This window comes from Monodon monoceros, unplaced genomic scaffold, assembly GCF_005190385.1.
Source record: "Monodon monoceros isolate NGI ecotype Baffin Bay Population unplaced genomic scaffold, NGI_Narwhal_1 Super_Scaffold_10, whole genome shotgun sequence".
NCBI lineage: Eukaryota > Metazoa > Chordata > Mammalia > Artiodactyla > Monodontidae > Monodon > Monodon monoceros.
Window position 1 is genome coordinate 36,333,456 of NW_021703766.1, and position 12,957 is coordinate 36,346,412.

General features: G+C 37.1%; 1 non-coding gene across 1 annotated transcript; it reads left to right on the forward strand.

The window, feature by feature from the left end:
- Positions 1 to 270: 270 nt before the first annotated feature.
- On the forward strand, positions 271 to 400 carry LOC114890074. The gene has a single exon (XR_003792214.1). It is a non-coding gene; the product is annotated as a small nucleolar RNA SNORA11 (small nucleolar RNA).
- The last annotated feature ends 12,557 nt before the right edge of the window (positions 401 to 12,957 follow it).

Here is a 12,957-nt window from a genome sequence, read left to right on the forward strand (position 1 = left end):
AAATATTTGCAAATGATGTGACCGACAAGGGCTCAATTTCCAAAATATACAAACAGCTCATACAACTCAATAACAGCAACAACAAAAAACACAGTTGAAAAATGGGCAGAAGACCTAAATAGACATTTCTCCAAAGAAGATATACAGATGGCCAATAGGCACATGAAAAGATGCTCATCATTGCTAATTATTAGAGAAATGCAAATCAAAACTATAATGAAGTGTACCACCTCACAATGGTCCAAATGGCCATCATTAAAAAGTCTACCTGGGGTGTGCTCAGAGCACAGGGCCTGAAGAAATGGCTTCTCTGTTTACAACAAACCCAAGAGGAATCTGGGTTAATTGTGACAAGAGGCACAAAACTTGTGGCCTTCCTGTGAACAAATACCCAACATGTGTCCCCCTGCACCTCCATGTGGCTGCTGGGCAGGGCTCGATACTGGAAGGAAAGCTACAGTATTTAGTGGGGGAGTTTGCCACCTAGAGCCTATCTGGTCCACACATGGGTGGGCCATGAGTGGTCTTATAGACATAAAGGCTTTGAACCTCTCTTTTCAAGGAAAGAAAAGAAAAAGAAAAATAGATTCTATATGCCATTCTGGAAAAGGCAAAACTATGGAAACAATAAAAAGATCAGTGGTTGCCAGGAGTTTGCGGGGAGAGGGAGATGAATACACAGAGTACAGAAGTTTTTACGAGCAGTGAAAATGCTTTGAATGACATTATAATGCTGGCTATATGTCATCATACTTTTGTCCAAACCCATAGAATGTGCAACACTATTCACTTCATTAAAGTGAACCCTAAGGTGAACTGTGGACTTTGGTGATTATCTGTCAATGCAGTTCATCCTTGGTATTAAAAAAAAAAAAAGGTGCCACTCTGTTGATAATGGCTATGCATGTGAGGGGAGAGGGTATTTGGGGGAATTTCTGTACCTTCCTGTCAATTTTGTTGTAAACCTAAAACTGCTTAAGAAAAAAAGTCTCAAAAGAATTAACACTCAGGGTAGAAGTTTTTGGCAAAACTTTTGTATACATATTATATGGTGTGTGTTGGTTGGATTGTGATGTAAAATTTTTTTTTGATCAAAAAAGTTTGCAGGCCACCATAGTTAAGTTATACTGGCAAATAAAAGCACAAATTAACCTAAAAAAATAATACAAATAATAAATGCTGGAGAGGGTGTGAAGAAAAGGAAACCCTCTTAAACTGTTGCTGGGAATGTAAATTGGTGCAGCCACTACAGAAAACAGTGTGGAGGTTCCTCAAAAACTAAAAATAGAGTTACCATATGATCCAGCAAGCCCATTTCTGGGCATATACCTAAACAAAACTATAAGTTGAAAAGATACATGCACCCCTACATTTATAGCAGCACTATTTACAATAGCCAAGACATGGAAGCAACCTAAGTATCCATCGACAGATAAAGAAGATGTGGTATATATATATATACCATGGAATATTACTCATTCTAAAAAAGAATAAAATAATGCCATCTGCAGCAACATGGATGGACCTAGAGATTATCATACTAAGTGAAGTAAGTCAGAAGAGAAATACAAATACCATATGACATCACTTATATGTGGAATCTAAAATACAACACAAATATACATATCTACGAAAGAAAAACAGACTTACAGACATAGAAAACAAACTTTTAGTTGCCAAGGGGTAGGGGGGCTGGGGGAGGGAAGGATTGGGAGTTTGGGATTAGCAGATGCAAACTGGTATGTATAGAATGGATAAACAACAAGATCCTTCTGTAGCACAGGGAACTATATTCAATATCCTGTGATAAACCATAATGGAAGAGAATATGAGAAAGAATATATATATGTATAACTGAATCACTTTTCTGTACTGCACAAATTAACATAACATTGTAAATCAACTATACTTCAGTAAAATATTTTAAAAATTAAGGTATAATTGATATAATGTTATATTAGTTTTATGTATTAGTTATAGCATATTAGTTTCAGGTGTACAATATAATGAATTGATGTTTGTATATATTGTGAAATGATCACACAATAAGTCTTTATTTATTTACAGCAGTTTTAGGTTCACAACAAAATTGAGAAGAGGGTACAGAGATTTCCCATATACCCTCTGCCCCCACACATGCATAGCCTCCCCCATATCAACATCCTCCACCAGACTGGTAAATTTGTTAAAATTGATAACCCTACATTGACACATCATTGTCATCTGAAGTCCATAGTTTACATTATGCTTCACTCTTGGTGTTGTACATTCCATGTGTGGACAAAACATGTGTCCACCATTACAGTATCACTGAGTATTCTCACTGCCCTAAAAATCCTCTGTGCTTTGCCTGTTCATCCCTCCCTCCCCCTCCCCTCTGGGAACCACTGACCTTTTTACCATTTCCATAGTTTTGCCTTTTCCAGAATGTCGTATAGTTGGAATCATGCAGTGTGTAACCTTTTCAGATTGGCTTCTTTCACTTAGTAATACACATTTAAGCCTCCTCCATGTCTTTTCAGGGCTGGATAGCCTTTTTTTTTTTTTTTTTTTAAACACTGAATAATATTCCATTTTCTGGAAGTTCCACAGTTTATTTATCCATTTACCTACAGAGGGACAGCTTGGTTTCTTCCAAGTTTTGGCAATTATGAATTAAGCTGTTGTAAACATTGTGTGCAGGTTTTTGTGTGGATATAAGTTTTCAACTCTTTCAGGTAAATATCAAGGAGCAAGATTGCTGGGTTGTAAGATAACAGTATGTTTAGTTATGTAAGAAACTGCCAAACTGTCTTCCAAAGTGTCTGTGGCATTTTGCATTCCCACCAGCAATGAGAGTTCCTGTTGCTTCACATCCTTGTCAGACTTTGGTGTTGTCAGTGTTCCAGATTTTGGCCATTCTAATAAGTGTGTACGGGAATCTCATTGTTTTAGTTAGCATTTCCCTGATGACACATGATGTGGAGCATCTTTTCATATGCTTAAATGCTCTTGGTGACATGTCTTTTAAGGTCTTTGGCCCTTTAAAAAAAATTGGGTTATTTTTCTTATTGTTGAGTTGTAAGAGTTTTTTGTATATTTTGGATAGCAGTCCTTTGTCAGATATGTCTCTTGCAAATCTTTTCTCCCAGTCTGTGGCTTGGTCTTTTCATTTTCTTGAAAGTATATTTTGTAGAGCAGAAAATTTTAATTTTAATGAAACCCAGCTTATCAGTTCTTTCTTTCATGATTGTGCCTTTGGTGTCATATGTAAAAAGTAATCACCAAACCCAAAGTCATCTAGATTTTCTCTTATGTTATCTTTTAGTTTATAGTTTTGTGTTTTACATTTAGGTCTGTGATCCATTTTGAGTTAATTTTTGTGAAGGATGTAAGATCTGTGTCTAGATTCCATTTGTTGTTGTTTTCATGTGGGTGTCTAGTTGTTCTAACACCATTTGTTGAAAAGACCATCTTTGATCCATTGTATTGCCTTTGCTCCTTTGTCAAAGTTCAGTTGACTGATTTATGTGTGTCTATTTCTAGGCCCTTTATTTCTGTTCCATTGATTTATTTGTTCTTTCACCAGTATCACACTATCTTAGTTACTGTAGCTTTATAGTAAGCCTCCAACTTTGTTCTTCTCCTTACATGTTTGGTTGGCTATTCTGGGTCTTTTGTCTCTACATGTAAAGTTTAGAATCTGTTTGTCGATATCCACAAAGTAACATGACGGGCTTTTGATTGGGATTTCATTGACTCTTTAGATCAATTGGGAAGAACTGACATCTTGACAATATTGAGTCTCTTTATCCATGAACATGGAATATCCATATATTTTAGTTCTTTGATTTTGTTCATTATAGTTTTGTAGTTTTCCTAATATGGATCTTGTACAGTAAGTCCCCTACCTATGAACGAGTTCCATTCCAAGAGTGCGTTCTGTTCCGAGAGTGTGTTCAAAAGTCTCATTTGTTCATTAAGTCCAACAGAGTTAGCCTAGGTACCCAACTAACACAGTCAGCTATATAGTATTGTACTGTAATAGGTTGATAATACTTTTCACACAATAATACATAAAAAACAAACACAAAAAATAAAGAAAACATTTTAAATCTTACAGTACAGTACCTTGAAAAGTACAGTAGTGCAGTACAACAGCTGGCATACAGGGGCTTGTATTGAGTGAACAGGCGAGAAGAGTTACTGGCTGGAGGAGGGAGAGGAGGGAGGAGATGGTAGAGCTGAAGGATTATAAGCAGTAGGAGATGGAGGACAAGCTGCAATTTCACTCATGCCTGACGGTGATGGCACAGGTTCTGGTTCTTTGCTGGATTCAATTCTATGTACCTTCTTGAAGAAACGATCCGGTGATGTTTGGGTAGTAGCTCTTTTTTCCTTGTCATAGATGACACAATAGCACTGGATAGCATTCTGAACGGCTGCTGCAACCTTTGTGTACCATTCTACATTTGGGTCCTGTGCCTCAGAAACTAACAGTGCCTCCTCAAATAAAATCCCCTTGCCGTTTCCTGCATTGTGAATCTCTTTGGTTCTTCAGTTACTTCTTCTTCCTCTTGTGTCTCTTCATCCTTTCTTTCGGCCTCCAATTCCATCAGGTCTTCATTAGGAAGCTCCTTGTGTTGCTCAGCAAGGAGTTCAATGAAGTCGTCGTCTTGCAGATCTCGCTCCAGCTTCGACCTCTTTGGACTCTCATCCACCTTTTCAAACCCACGAAAATCGTGAACAAACTGTGGGCAAAGATTCTTCCAAACCCCATTCATGATGATATCCGTAACCTCATGCCAAGCAAAGTTAATGTTTTTTATGGCCTTGTAGATGTTACAGTCCTTCCAAAATTGTTGCAAGGTTGTTCCTGATTCGTGTCACTCGCCTTTACCGCCTGACAAAAAGTGTGACCTAAATAATATTGCTTGAAAGTTGCTATAACTCCCTGGTCCATAGGTTGGGTGAGCGACATAGTATTTAGTGGCAGATGCACTACTTTGACGTTAGGATAAAAGTTGTCCACGATTGGGGGTTGGCCAGGAGCATTGTCAAGCAGCAAAAGAATGTTGAATGGGATGTCCTTCTCCAAGCAACATTTCACTACCTCCTGGATAAAGTGGTGGAAAAACCAGTCGTGGAAAATGGCCTGTGTAAGCCAGGCTTTGGGGATACTCTTATCACACAACAGGAAGAGAGACCTTGGCTATGTTTTTAAGGGCTCTTGGGTTCTCTGAATGATAAACTAAGAGAGGCTTCAGCTTCATATCGCCGGAAGCATTGCCACCAAACAACAGAATTAGTGTATCCTTTGTTGCTTTATAGCCTGGCATCAACTTTTCCTTCTTACTGATGTAACTTTGGTCTGGCATCCTCTTCCAGTACAGTCCTGTCTCATCCACGTGAAAAAGCTCCTCGGGTAAATATGCGCCTTCATCCATAATTTCTCAAAGCATTTCAGGAAGTTCCTGGGCAGCTACTGTATCTGCACTCGCTGCCTCACCACTTTTATGTGCAGTGAAGGTTGGTTCTAGCCTTGAACTGATGAAACCAGTCATGGCTGACATTAAAAGATGTGCCCTCTGATTCTTCACTGTGTTTCTTCTTCAAGTTTTCATAAAGCCTTTTAGCTTTCTCTTGAATCAATATTAAGCTGAGTGGGACTTGACACTGATGCAGATCCTGCATCCACACACTGAGAAATTTCTGCATCTCCTCTATCACTTTACCATGCTTCTTCAATATTACTGTTGACATCACTGGCACAGCAGACTTCACATGTTCCATGATCTTGTCCTTGTTCTTTAGAATCATTGATGGTTGAACAATTCATGTTATAAGAATGAGCAACGTTTACCATCTTACTGCCTCGCTCCACTCTCAATTATTTTCACTTTTGTTTCCATCATTATTGCTTGGCGCTTCTTAGCAGTACCAGCTACATCACTGCTGCTTTTACACTTGCTTCTGGACATCCTGGGCTTGAAATAAAGATCCTGTACTCCTGTACTCTATACAGGACTGTAAAGTACACAAAAGCACAACCACTTGTAGAGGATGCACGCCCGTGACAATGTACGCCAGACAGTTGAACTAACTTACATGATTGGACATGTGAATGCACGTTCACGTCTTTGAAAGTTTGCAACTTGAAGGTTCGTACGTAGGGGACTTACTGTACATATTTTATTAGGTTTATACTTAATGAATTGCATTTTTTTGCCATGCTAATTATAAATGGTATTGTGCTTTTAATTTCAAATTCCATTTGTTTATTCCTGGGATATAGGAAGGCAGTTGGCTTTTTTGCATTAACCTTGTGTCCTGTAATCTTGTTACAGTAGCTTATTTCAAGAGGTTTTTGGTTGATTCATTTGGATTTCTACATAGACAATCGTGTCATCTGCAAAAAAGACAATTTTATTTATTCCTTCGTAATCAGTATGCCCTTTATTTCCTTTTCTTGTCTTATTGCATTAGCTGGGACTTCCAGTATGATGTTGAAAAGGAGTGGTGAGAGGGGACATCCTTGTCTTGTTCCTGATCTTAGTGAGAATGCTTCTTGGTTCCCACCATTAAGTATTATATTACCTGTAGGTTTTCTGTAGATATCTACTATAAAGTTGAGGAAGTTCCCCTCTATTCCTTGTTTACAGAAAGCATTTATCATGAATGGGTGTTGGATTTTTGTTAAATGTTTTTTCTGCATCTACAGACATACCTTGTTTATTGCACTTTATTGTACAATACTTTGCAGATACTGCATTTTTTACACAGTGAAGGTTTGCAGCAGCCCTGTGTTGAGCAAGTCTATCAGTGCCATTTTTCCAACAGCATTATTTTTTAATTAAGGTATATACATTGTTTTTGTAGACATAATGGTATTACACACTTACTAAACTACAGTATGGTGTAAGCATTACTTTTATATGCACTGGGAAACCAAAAAATTCATTTAACTCACTTTATTGTTATATTCACTTTATTGTAGTAATCTAGAACTAAATCTGCACTATCTCAGAGGTATGCCTATATTGATATGATTGTGTGATTTTTCTATAGTCTGTTGATGTGATAGATTACATTATTTGATTTTTGAGTGTTGAACCAGCCTTCATACCTGAGATAAATCCCTCTTGGTTGTGGTATATGATTAGTTTTTTATATATTGTTGGATTCCATTTGCTAATATTTTGATTTTTCTCTATGGCCTGTTTTCTTTTTCATTGATTTCCTCTTTTATTATTTCCTTCCTTCTACTTGATTTTAATTTACTCTTATTTTTCCAGCTTCATGAAGAAAATTAATTTTAGACCTTTCTTTTCTAATATAAGCTTTTAAAGTTACAAATTTATCTCTGGACACTGGCTAACCACATCCCACAAGTTTCCATATGTTGGGTTTTCATTATCATTTAGCTTATAATATTTTCTAATATCCCTTTTGATTTCTTCTTTGACCTGTGGGGTTTTTGTTGTTGTTGTTGTTGTTTTTAAAGAGTAAATTCCAGTTATTTGGGGTTTTCTAGATATCTTATTTTTATTGATTTTCAGTTTAATTCTTTTGTGGTCATATGACATCTCTTGAAGATTTCAGTCTTTTAAAATCTGTAAGAATTGTTTTATGGCCCATTATATAGTCCACCTTTTTGCGTGTTCCTTGTGTACTTAAAAGGAGTATACATTCTTTCTGCTGTTGGGTGTAATATTCTATAAATCTCTATTTTGTTAAGGTGGTTGATATTGTTATGCAGATATCTTTGCTAAATTTTTTTCGTCTAGTTCTATAAATTACTGAGAGAAGTGTGCTAGAAATATCCAGTTATGATTGTGGATTTGACTGCTTCTCTTTTTAGTTCTCCCCATGTTTGTTTCATATATTTTGAAGCTCTACCATTAAGCACTTATACATTTATAATTTTGTATCTTCCTAATGTTTTGACCTTTCTGTTATTAAATGTCTCTCTTTGTCTCCAGTAAATGCTGCTTACCTTGAAATTTGCTTTGTCTGATTTTATTGCAGCCAGTTTAACCTTCTTATACTTGTTGTTCGCATGGTTGAGTAGGAAAAACTCACTTCTTCCTCTCCTTTACTCTCCCGTTACTACCACACTCACAACACTTCTGACAGCAGATGTGTAGGGGTTTTTCCTATACTAAGCAATTCTCTGTGACACCAGCTGGATGTCCTACAGTTTAACACAGTTCTGACACTATCTACCTGGAGTTGCAAGTATTCGGTCCCCAGGTTATCCACAACTTCTGTCCGACTTGGCTACAAATCAGAGGTTCCTATGACCTCCACCCCCTTGGATTAGATTATTTCCTAGACCAGCTCACAAAACTCAGGGAAACACTGTGTAATAAAGGATATGATAAAGGATACAGAAGAACAGCCAGATGAAGAGATACATAGGGCAAGGTCTAGGAGGGGCCTGAGCACAGGAACTTTTATCCCCATAGAGTTAGGATGTATCACTCTCCCAGTACTTAGATATGTTGACCAAACTGGAAGATCTCTGAACCCCGTACTTTTGGGATTTTTATGGAGGCTTCATCACATAGACATGATGGATCATTGACTCCATCTGGAGAATTGGGGGTTGGGCTGAAAATTCCAAATTTCTAATTCCAAATTTCTAATCATGGCTTGGTCTTTCACCTCATTAGAACAAAAGACACTCTATCACCCAGGAAATTCCAAGGGATTTAGGAACTCTGTATTAGGAACTGGGATCAATGACCAAATATTAGAACAAAACATGTTCCTAATGTTCTTATCACTTAGGAAATTACGAGGGTTTTAGAAGCTCCCTGCCAGGAACTGGTAAGGCAGGGTGGGGTAGACCAATATATTTTTTCTATTATCTTACGGTGGTGTATCTTTTTTCTTACTTTTTCCCTTTAACCTGTTAGTGTCTTTGTATTTAAAGTGTGTTTCTTTGTATTTAAAGTAAACAGCTTAGTGTTGGTTTTGCTTTGTTATCCATCTGACAATGTCTGCTCTTTGATTGGAGAATTAATCCATTCACATATGATGTAACTTATATGTTTGGATTTAATTTTGTTTTTTGCTGTTTGTTTTCTGTCTCATCAGCTTTTTATTCTTCTGTTTCTCTTGTTCTCCCTCTTTTGTCGTAATTACATGTTATTGGTACTATGTTTTAATTTCTCTTTTGGCCTTTTACCTTTATTTGTTTGCTTTTGTGTGTGTGTGTGTGTGTGTGTGATTGCTCTAGGAATTACGTTATGCAGCTCTAACTTATCACAGTCTAGAGGCAATATTGGATTAGTTCAGGAAAAATATAGGAATTTTGCAACCATCTAGTTCCCTTTACTTCTCCTAGCCTTTGTGCTATAATTAGAGTGAGCAGCTTATCTCCTGATAAGTTGTATTTCCTAGTTTTAGCACTGAAAGTTCTGTGTCTGGGCAACTCCCTCAGTCCTGGGCAAATTGGAAAGGTTGGTCATTTTTGCTATTGTTATCACTTTGTTACATCTATAAATGTTATAAACTCAACAATGCGATGTTGTACTTTTTGCTTTAAGTCAGAGGTGGGCAAAATATGGCTCTCAGGCAAAAATATGGCTCCCACACCAAATCTGGCTCCTGGCCTGTTTTTGTAGGACCCACAAGCTAAGAATGTTTTTTGCATTTTTTTTTAAGATCAAATATTTTGCATTTTTAAAGAGTTACTAAGAAAAAGGAAAAAGAAAAATATGAGACACGAACAGTTATATGACCCATAAGCCAAAAATATTTACTAATCTGTGCAAAAAAAAGTCTGCTGATGCCTTCCTTAACCAACCATATATGTCTTTAAAAGAAAATGATAGAAAAAATATATACACATATACTTATTTTAAATATGAGTAATTTGTAAAAACTGGAGAGCCCCCCCCTTTTTTAAAGGAGATTTTAGTACATTGTTTGGGGAGCAATCTTGTGGACCAACCAAATCTGTATTGTGTTTTATACAAATATGGTTTATGGACAGTGGTGGCAATGTGATCAGAGAAAGATTAAACAAGAGAAATATAGTTGATGTTGTTCCAGTGCCAATAAACACTGCCAGTATATAGTATAAAAAGGATTTGGTGAGGTTTTCCAAAGTAAGGAAAACCTATTTAAACTCTAATTCTTAGCTTAAAATTAAATTTATTATGTTCTGACATAACTGACTTGAGTAATTTTACTTTGGAAGAAAATATTTCAATATTTAAAACATTTTCATTTGTTCTGATTAATTGAGTAAAAGTTTAGGTTTACATTGTATGCATAATATCTTCCAGTTTCTTCAGGTCAGAAACTATTGTAAATCCTGATCTGTTTCACCTGGCAGGAAATAATCTTTCAGGACAAAAAAAAGCTTATTTTTTAATATGCTGGCTTAAAGGTGAAAAGAAAACCTAAGGACAACTAGAAGTTTTTGTCATTATAAGAGCTCAGTTTCATTTGGAGAGAGCTAATTATGCTATTTTTTTTTTTTTTTTGCGGTACGCGGGCCTCTCACTGTTGTGGCCTCTCCCGTTGCGGAGCACAGGCTCCGGAAGCGCAGGCTCAGCGGCCATGGCTCACGGGCCCAGCCGCTCCGCGGCATGTGGGATCTTCCCGGACCGCGGCACGAACCCATGTCCCCTGCATCGGCAGGCGGACTCTCAACCACTACACCACCAGGGAAGCCCCATACATTCTTTTGAATGTAACAAATATTATGTACATTGAAGCACATTGTTTCAATTTTTAATGTAAATTCTTAAGGGAATATTCATGAGGATTTAATCAAACTTGTTGATGATTTATTAAAAAAATTTATTTATTTATTTGGCTGCGCCGGGTCTTAGTTGCCACGTGCGGGATCTTCGTTGTGCCGTGCGGGATCTAGTTCCCTGACCGGGGATCAAACCCGGGCCCCCTGCATTGGGAGCACAGAGTCTTAACCACTGGACCACCAGGGAAGTCCCTCAAACTTGTTGATTCTTTTTTTTTTTTTTTTTTTGCGGTACGCGGGCCTCTCACTGTTGTGGCCTCTCTCGTTGCGGAGCACAGGCTCCGGACGCGCAGGCTCAGCAGCCATGGCTCACGGGCCCAGCCGCTCCACGGCATGTGGGATCCTCGCGGACCGGGGCACGAACCCTTGTTTCCCGCATCGGCAGGCGGACTCTCAACCACTGCGCCACCAGGGAAGCCCATGTTGATTCTTAAATGTGCTATTTTCTCTTAGTAAAAAACTGAAGAAAGTAATATGTCATAGTTGAGGTTTTCTAAGTTTTTAAAGGTGAAGTTTTTTTTTCTAAACTTGATTAAGAAACAATTCTTTAAGATATAAGTTAAAAAAATTGGAAACCAGAAAGCCATGTTTTGTTTCTTACTTTTTTTTTGACTACACAACAAATAAGAATATTAGAATATTGCATATGAGTACTATGATGATTCTACAATACCTGAAGTATATCATATTAAGTTTTTATATGTATTTTATACATAATATATAAAATCTTTAAAGTTTGAAGGAATTTTTCCATTTGAATATATTATCCTTTAAAAAAATTTAGAAACATAGTTATAGAAATACTATAAACAGGAAAGAGGTAGAATATTTCAGTTTCTTTGTAAAATTCTCTGCAGACCTGTATTAAAAATGTAGTTCAGAATCATCTAAACCAGTAGTCCTGAACCAGGAGTGATTGTGTTTCCCTGGGGACATTCAGCAAAATCTGGAGACATTTTTGGTTGTCACAATTGGATGGGAAGTGCTACTGACATCTACTGGGAAGAGGCCAGGGATGCTGATAAACATCCTACTATGCAGAGGACAGCTCATCACAGCAAGTTATTGGTCACAAACAAAATAGTGCCAAAGTTGAGAAATATCCATCAACATCATTTATGCTTTTCATTTCCAAGGTGTGTCACATCTATTATTCATATAACTCAGAGTTGACCAAGTCACCTTGGTTATGAGTGTATAGTATTCAAAATTATTGCTAGCCTTCTAGCATTTAAAAAATTTTTAATAAAATCTACATAACATAAAATTTACCATTTTAACCATTTTTAAGTGTACAGGTCAATGGCATTAAGTACATTCACAGTGTTGTATAAGTATCACCACCAACCGTCTCCAGAACTTTTTTTTTTTTTAACATCTTTATTGGGGTATAATTGCTTTACAATGGTGTGTTAGTTTCTGCTTCATAACAAAGTGAATCAGTTATACATATACATATGTTCCCATATCTCTTGCGTCTCCCTCCCTCCCACCCCCCCATCCCACCCCTCCAGGCAGTCACAAAGCACCGAGCTGATCTCCCTGTGCTATGCGGCTGCTTCCCACTAGCTATCTACCTTACGTTTGGTAGTATATATATGTCCATGCCTCTCTCTCGCTTTGTCACAGCTTACCGTTCCCCCTCCCCATATCCTCAAGTCCGTTCTCTAGTAGGTTTGTGTCTTTATTCCTGTCTTACCCCTAGGTTCTTCATGACTTTTTTTTTTCTTAAATTCCATATATATGTGTTAGCATATAGTATTTGTCTTTCTCTTTCTGACTTACTTCACTCTGTATGACAGACTCTAGATCTATCCACCTCATTACAAATAGCTCAATTTCGTTTCTTTCTCTAGTAGGTGTCTTTATTCCCGTCTTACCCCTAGGTTCTTCATGACCTTTTTTTTTTCTTAGAACTTTTCTTATTATTCCAACCTGAAACTCTGTACTCTTAAACAATAACTCCCCATTCCCCACTCCCCCCAGCCCCTGGTAACCTCTGTTCTACTTTCTGTCTATGAATTTGTCTATTCTAGTTACCTCATATAAGGGAAATCATAAAATATTTGTTCTGTTTAGTATTTTTTGTGTATATGTTGTTTTAATTATTACCTTAGGGTTTTTTGGTGTGTGTTTGTATGTTTTTTGTTTTCTTATAAAGCAGATTTTTTTTTAATTTGGAGAATGTTTTATTTGACACA